Source organism: Oryzias latipes, chromosome 2, assembly GCF_053564925.1.
Source record: "Oryzias latipes strain Hd-rR chromosome 2, Olatipes_Hd-rR_3.1".
In the NCBI taxonomy this organism is placed as follows: Eukaryota; Metazoa; Chordata; class Actinopteri; order Beloniformes; family Adrianichthyidae; genus Oryzias; species Oryzias latipes.
This window is the reverse complement of record NC_136238.1, coordinates 3,222,501-3,230,805: the sequence shown is the minus strand read 5'-3', so window position 1 is coordinate 3,230,805 and position 8,305 is coordinate 3,222,501.

Sequence of the window (8,305 nt, the reverse complement as noted above, 5' to 3'; positions counted from 1 at the left end):
ACCTCTTTACTGCTGACACAAACATCAACATTCAGACTGTTTGGAACAAGAGTCTGAGCCTGAGAGCAGCTCTGACTGAAAGAATGTGGATCTTCCAGATGCTCTGTGGGACTTTTTCTCTGCTTTAGTCTGGAAGAATGTTCTGCAGCAGAACCACATTCCTGAATGACGTCTTTGTTCCTCAGTAACAGGAAGTGTTTGAACGGCTGCAGATTCTGCAGAACATCAAGGTTTTCTGTTTAGGAATTAGTTGTTTTCAGGATTTAGATGATCGTTCTCCTCTGCTAAAGCTCAGAACTGAGCAGATTGAATCTGAATGTTAACAAGTCAGAACAGCCGTTGGAGGCAATAAAAAAACGTGAATGACTGTGAGACAAAGCTTTCCAACTGTAAATGCTTCATTTAAGACTTTCTTTTTATGATGGAGTGTGAGTGTAAATGAGAGTTGTGTGTTATTGTTGTGCTGCTGCCTCTTGGACAGGCTAAAAAACTGGGTTGGGATACAGTGATCCCTCGCTATAACACGGTTTACTTTTCACGGTTTCGCTACTTCACGAATTTGCATCGTGCATTGTGTTCTGCATTCTGATTGGCTAAAAAGTCACTCCGCTTCTTCTCTACCTGTGCGTCAATAAGGTTGCAGTTTAATATGTACACGTACGTAAGACAGCTTTTAATGGGGACCCTTCGATGAGCCGTTCATTACAGTTCTCCAACATAGTGGCATGTCGGTGCATAAGGATCTTTTTTAAAAGAAGAAAAAAGAGCGACAACTGCCTATCACTATTTTCTTCCCCCGAAGAAACACAGCTGATACACAGGTGAGAAATGGGATTGGCTGCCAGAAAGGCCTGGGCCCATTGTAGGGCTTTGCTGCGTAGGGAATTTACGATCAGAGTGATCTTACTGTGATCCGAGAAGTAGTGACGTGGAGCTTGTTGGAAGAGAAGCTGGCATTGGAGGAGAAAACCCCCACATGCCTCCACATCCTCGTGGAATGGTTCTGGCTGGAGGCGGAAGTTCTCTGACGTCATGACAGGAGCAGAAACAGGGTTGTTGCCGGAAGTGGCGGTGGTCACTGCGGGAATGGAGGCGGAGGTTTGACCAGTAATTTCCAATAAAGCGTGTGACATACTGTCAAGGCGTTGAAAAAGTTCTTGTTGGGCTGTGGCGATTTGCGAGAGAGCATCGGCTTGGTGTCCCAGAGTGAGCCCTTGTTGGCTTACTGCGTAACGGAGACCATCTGGGTCAGCTGGGTCTGGAGTATGGCCAGTCCATTCTGTCATAGTGTTCAGGTAAGGCAGACCCAGACGCTGGAACCCAGAATGATCACAGGAGTATTTGACTTGGTAAGTTGGTTTTAATGTCAAGGCTTGGGTTGCAGAATCAATCAGGCAAGAGCGAGGCCTGTGGCATGGCTGGAGGTTAAACTGCGGCTCTGCGGTTCCGGACTTCGTCGAGGCAACAGGTAAGCGGCTGGGGACTTCAGCACAGTGGGTCTTCGTCGAGAGGAATCCTGAGTCAGGAAGGCATAGAGTCAGTAATAAGCAAGGCAAGAGAACACAAGGCATGAGCAGGCAGACCAGGCGTAGTCACCGTTAGGGGTAACGAACTGGCGTCGGCTGTATGAGCAGGAACTCCTTAAGAGCAGCTGACTGATGAGGATGAAGTGGAAGCAGCTGGTGAAGTCCCGAGGAGAGCAACGGGGGCGAGGCAGGCAGAGGCACCGTGACATTTAATTGTATAATAATAAAAAAACAAAACAAAAGTATCTACTTCACGGATTTTGCCTATCACAGGTTCTTTTTGGAACCTAACCCCCGTGAAAAACAAGGATTTACTGTATTCGGTCCTCCTCTTATCTGACTGGTAGATCTTTTTCTGTTGTTTTTTCAAAGTTTAAGTCCTCTTCTGCATCCCTCACTTCTGGTGTCCCACAAGGCTCAGTTTTGGGACCTTTATTGTTGATTATCTGCTGCCTCTGCACCATATTTTAAGTTCTTTTAATGATATTTCTTATCATTTTATGCTGATGATATTCAGCTCTTTGTGTCTTTTAAACCCCATTATGTTTTTAAAATACAGGTTTTACACGTGTCTGGATTCAGTCCAGAGTTGGATGAATGATAATTTTCTCCAACTGAATGAAGCTAAAACTGAGGTTCTAGTCAGTTCTCCTGACAGTTGCGCTCTCCAGATCCTCTGGTGTGAAAGTTTTCAATGTGAGTTTGTAGCATGGAGAGGAGGGGGCAGAGGGGGGAGGCCAGGGAGGGAGTTGAGTGTCCTTATCGCCTGATGGAGGAAACTGTCTTTTAGTCTGCTGGTTCTGGCCTGCAGCCTTTGCAGTCTCCTCCCTGATGGCAGTAGGAGGAAGTGACACTGTGATGGGTGTGAGGGGTCCCCTGCAATCCTGATGGCTTTGCGGTTGAGCGGGAGTGATAAATGTCCCAGAGGCCCGTGAGAGGGACACCAACGATCTTCTCAGCTGTTTTCAGCTGTCAGATCAACTGTCAGCTTGTTGCATCACATGTTGGAGTTTGGAGCAGGAGCTCTGATGCCTTCATGGTCGTCTGTTCAAAGCAGAAATGTTCCTTTCAGCTCAAACACATCATCAGCTTTTAGGAATTGATCTGCAGACATCAACATTGTTCTGATTTGATGGAACATTCCTAGATTCTCTGGGAATGTTTCCATCTTTGCTAAAACCTTACCCAGAGGTTTCAGAGTCCCATGGACTCTTTTCAGTGTATTCAGCATATGTCTGGGTCCACACATGTTAAGGTGGCACACTCAACCTTGTTTTTACCTTAGGTGTGCATATTGACTATTTTTTCTGAGGACATTTTTATTTCTGACCATCATTGTATTTTCTTTTACTTGTCTTCCTGTGTTGCTCTTGCCTGCTGCAGAGAAGGTAGCCTGTGCTCCCTCGCAAGCAGTTTTAGACCTATTTCTAATCTTCCATTCATGTCCAAATTCTTAGATAAAGTTGTTGCTAAACAACTTACACCTGCTCTCAACAGTCATGTCATTTTCTATCAGTTTCAGTCAGGTTTTGGCAGAACTCTCTCAACTGAAACAGTCCTACTCAGAGTCACTAATGACATCCTGATACAGAGTGATGCAGGAAAATCCTCTGTGCTACTGTTACTGGACCTGACCACAGCCTTTGACACTGTTGACCACTATGTCCTCCTGGACAGGCTAAGAAACTGGGTTGGGGTGTCCGGTTCTGCTTTAAACTGGTTTTGCTCTTACCTGACTGGTAGATCCTTGTCTGTTGTTTTTCAAAGTTTAAGCCCTCTGCATCCCTCATTTCTGGTGTCCCACAAGGCTCAGTTTTGGGACCTTTATTGTTGATATTTTTATCTGCTGCCTCTGCAGCATATTTTAAGTTCTTTTAAAGATATTTCTTATTATTTTTATGCTGATGATATTCAGCTTTTTGTGTCTTTTAAACCCCAGGATGTTTCTAAAATACAGATTTTATGCAGGTGTCCGGATTCAGTCCAGAGTTGGATGAATGATCATTTTCTCCACCTAAATGAAGCTAAAACTGAGGTTCTAGTCTGTGCCCCTGACAGTTGCCCCCCCCCCCCCCCCAGATAGTCTAGTGGTTCGGTCCTCTTGCTTCCTCTATCAAGCCGTCTGTCAGAACCTCGGCGTGACTCTAGACCCGGTTTTATCCCTTGACTCTCATGTCGGGTCACTTGTTCGTTCTTGTTTTTATCATCTTAAAAACATTACATAACTGAGTCCAGTTGTGTCTCGTTCTGAGATGGAGATGCTCATCCAGGCTGTTATATCTTCTCGTCTTGATTATTGTAACTCCATCTTCACATGTTTAAGCAGAAAGTCTCTAGAATGGCTCCAGGTTGTCCAGAACGCTGCTGCAAGGCTTTTAACTAAATCATCCTAGTTTTCACACGTCTCCACGTTGTTAATCCAGCTGCACTGACTCCACATCCACTACAGAGTGCATTTAAAATCCTGGTTTTAACACACACAGCTCTAAATAACCAAGCACCGGTCTATAGAAAAGACTTTGTGCAGCCGTCCACTCCCAGCAGGTCCCTGAGGTCATGTGACCAGGGTCTGCTGGTTGTTACAGACTAAAGGTGACAGCGTCTTTGCAGCAGCGGCTCCATCCTTCTGGAACTCCCTTCCTCTCAGATCTGCAGACTCAGTGTTTCTTTAAAAAGCAGCTAAAAACATCTTTTTTATTTTCTGTGTTTTACTGTGAAGCACTTTGTGATTTTTATCTTGAAAGGTGTTATAGAAATAAAGTTTATTAATATTATTATCTAATCACATTGTGGACTGACAGCTCTGCTCTGACCTCTGACCTCTTTACTGCTGACACAAACATCAACATTCAGACTGTTTGGAACCAGAGTCTGAGCCTGAGAGCAGCTCTGACTGAAAGAATGTGGATCTTCCAGATGCTCTGTGGGACTTTTTCTCTGCTTTAGTCTGGAAGAATGTTCTGCAGCAGAACCACATTCCTGAATGAAGTCTTTGTTCCTTAGTAACAGGAAGTGTTTGAACGGCTGCAGATTCTGCAGAACATCAAGGTTTCCTGCAGCTGGAATGAAGGAGTGCTGCCCCCTGGTGGACAGGAACTCAGCAGTGCAGCTTCAGGATGGAGTGGGTTCCAACAGATCAGATCAACGTTCTGCTCTCTGCTAAAGAGGCCGTTTCATCAGCTGAGAGTCTGTTGGAGGTTCTAGGATCACAGCACGGGTTCTGCAGCTTCTCCTCCAGGAGGGTGGAGACGACTTTCTCCCCCCATCTGATCACAGTCTCCATGAAACCATGAAGAAGATCTGAGAAGTAGAAGAAGATCCTCCTGAGATGTGAGCAAACCTGGAGGACGACTAGAAGAAACGTCTCATCTGTGAGAGTTTGAGCTCCAAGACGGAGTTTGTTTGTCATCACAGCTCTTCATGGAGTAAGGTTCTGTCGGTTCTGCAGGTTCTTTAACACAAAGTGCAGCACTAAACCTGTTCTGCATCAGTGGAACCTCAGCTTTTATTTTGAAAAGTTACTTTCCTGTCTTTAGACTCTTAAAACAGAAATAAACTTTAACTGTAAGACACTAAAAAAGGATGTTGGTCAGGACTTTCACATTAAAACAAAGAATTAAGAAGCACGTCTGTTTTTTCAAAATAAAATAGTTTACAGATCAACACGCTGCAGAAAAATCCAACCACCCCTGGCTGCAGCCTGCAGAACTGCTCAACCAGGGCTTACTCGAAAAATCCTCTCAGATTGGCAGAAAGGCGGGAACTTTTTTAGAGAGAGAGAGACATTTATGTTGGTTATGTTAAACACACAAACTTAAAACATCAACATCAACATTGATCAACATGAACAGAAAAAGGTGTCTGGTGAAGCCAAGGCTTCTATCTACCTACAAACTGATAGAACCTAAATAAAAAAAAGTAGAAAAAACAGAAACACTTCTCAAAATTACTTCACAACCACCAGAGTCTCTCAGTTACGACGGAGTATTAGGGCCACCAAAAAAAAAAAAAAAATAGAGCCACCAAAAAAAAAAAAAAAGTAAAATTACGAGATTTTATCTCATAAATTTAGGAGATAAAAACTCGTAAATTTAGGAGATAAAAACTCGTAAATTTAGGAGAAAAAAACTCGTAATTTTAGGAGATTACAGTGGAATTGAGCATGCATAGCAGCAGGTGAACGCCGTGCAGCCGCAGAGAAGACCGACTAAACTTTGTTGAACAGGTGAGCTGTATGTTTATTGATAACGTTCCAAATGTCTGGAAAGTCATTTGTTTGATTAACGATTCATTAAAGTTGTATTTATTGATGGTTGGTTTGCAGGATCTCTGCAGCCCGATGAAGCCGTCGTCGGTGTCCCTGCAGCTGTTCGCTTGAATCCTTTCTTCCTCCACCAAAGACAAGATCTCTATGTTTGTGTGACGCTTCCGTCACACAAAAGGAGAAGCACTTTTTTTTGGCATTTTCAACGTTCCAAAGCTAATATAAAACACTATTTTCATTCCTCTTTATTGTTTTATGCTGAAACGGGACATTTCATCTGCAGGAGGGGGCGTTTGTAACACTGTTTACTTCTGCATTGGTGTTGGGATGACAGGTTCATGACGTAATGTGACAGATGAACTTCAGGATATGTGAATGAAAAGGAGAATAAAGGCTGCAGCGATTGTCTACACCCAAATGTGTCTCTGAGCTCCTTATTTTACATATTAAACTCCGCTTTACTGACACTGAACCCCGGAAAGACTGCTACACGGAAAATAATCTGATTTTAAGTCGCCAAAAGGTTCAGAATCTCTTTGTTTTAAACCTATAATAATCCGGAAATGAAGCTTCACAAAGGCTCCACATACTTCATCTTCAAGCTAGGTTCCGATAAACGGACAACTTCGGTGTTTTTTCCTTAATCTACGACTTTTTTCTCGTAAATTTATGATATTTTAAGTCGTAAATTTATGAGATAAAAAGTCGTAAATTTACGAGTTTTTATCTCCTAAATTTACGAGATAAAATCTCGTAATTTTACTTTTTTTTTTTTTTGGTGGCTCTAATTTTTTTTTTTTTTTGTGTGGCCCTAATACTCCGTCGTACTCAGTCCAGAAGGTATTTGGATAGATTTGAAATGCTCTTCTGGTCGGTCGTTGAATGGAAAGTGTTGACGTTTGTTCCAGGCAGCAGATTGGAATATGCAGCTGTTTGGCGGTTACCGGTAACTGCAGCTGCTGTGCCTCCTGCAGGTTTGATTCCCGTCCGCCAATGGAAAATGATTTATAAAAAAATACAAAGCAATAATTGAAATGTGTACATATTGCAGAAAAATATGAAACATAAAAAAAATTAATTATATATATACACATCCATATACAACATAAGAGAAAAGGAAACATCCGTTTAAAAACCTTTGGGGTTTAATTAATTTTAAAATTTTCAAAAATCATTTTTATTTGGAATTTCCTTTTGGTTTTGCAGATTATTGATAATTGTACTGTACTGATTGATTTCACTCCAAAAATGCTGGAATTTAGGTTTGGAGTTCAACCATTTGGCTTTATGAATATGGAATTTAGCTAATAATCAAAACAATTGTGTAATAAAGATACAATCTTTGTCTACTTTGACATTGTTAGGTCAAATCAGAGGAAACTGATGCTTCAAGTAGTTTTTATTATAAAAGCAAATAAAAATAGAAAAAAGCACAAAGATAAAAATCAAATAAAAATCTAAAGTAAAAATGTATTAAAGTACATCCTGTTAAATTTGAGAGAAAACGAAGTTAAGTAAGTAAATAAACTAAAAGAGGAAAAGGAAAGTTTCAGCCTGTAGGGGGCGCTGTGTCAATGAGGTCCCAGCTGTTTTTGGATGAGGTGCACGCGGAGCGCGGGATCAGGCAGAGCTCCAGAGCCATCAGAAAACCTGTGATCCATCTCAACAATCTGCTCCAAGAATCTAGTTAAAGGCATCAAAACCACGGAGGCAGCAGGAAGATTCCATCAGAATGCGGGGGGGGGGGGGGGGGGGGGGTGGTGGTTCAGCTGCGCGTTCCAGCGTCAGCTGCCGCGTCAGCTGCCACGTCTGCGCAGATGTTTGTTTAGCATGACGAGGCCAAAGTGAATGACAGATATCTGCAATGACGTCATTGAAAACCACATTCAACTCCTCACATCTGAAATGACAATTGCAGATATCTGTCATTCAGTTTAGAATGAAATTCAGAATGAAAGTTACAGAGATCTCAAACGTCTATTGAAGATCTCCATAAATACGCCATTTCCCTTCAATGGGAAGGGGATCATGTCCTTATTTCTCTGAACAGAAGCAGAAAGAAGCAGTCATGGCGTTGGCTGGAATGGAACAAAACAGCAGAAAATGGCCTGAAATTCAGCCAGCCCTCACACAGGGGATTTGTGGAGAGAGAGAAGGTGGTTCTATTGAAAACTGGGGCAGAAATCTGGGAAGAATTGAGCATTTGCTATCAGCAGACACAAAGAATGAACTCCAACTGCAAACTCTAATAGAGGCAGATGTCCATGCTGGGGAAGACAGACGTTTGTCTGTCAGGCGCATTAGTTCAGGTGAGTCTGTCACTGGATTCAGGTTTGATCAGATGCATTAACATTAAAGGGGAAGTCCGGCCGTTTTGAACATCTATGCTTTTCAGAGAAACACCTGAATGCTTCACTTTGGGAATGTTTCAACCCAGACCACTACTCTACCTTTATTTCTGTTTAAGTCCATTTACTAAATTTATGATCTAGAAGAATATCTGATCATTGAACAT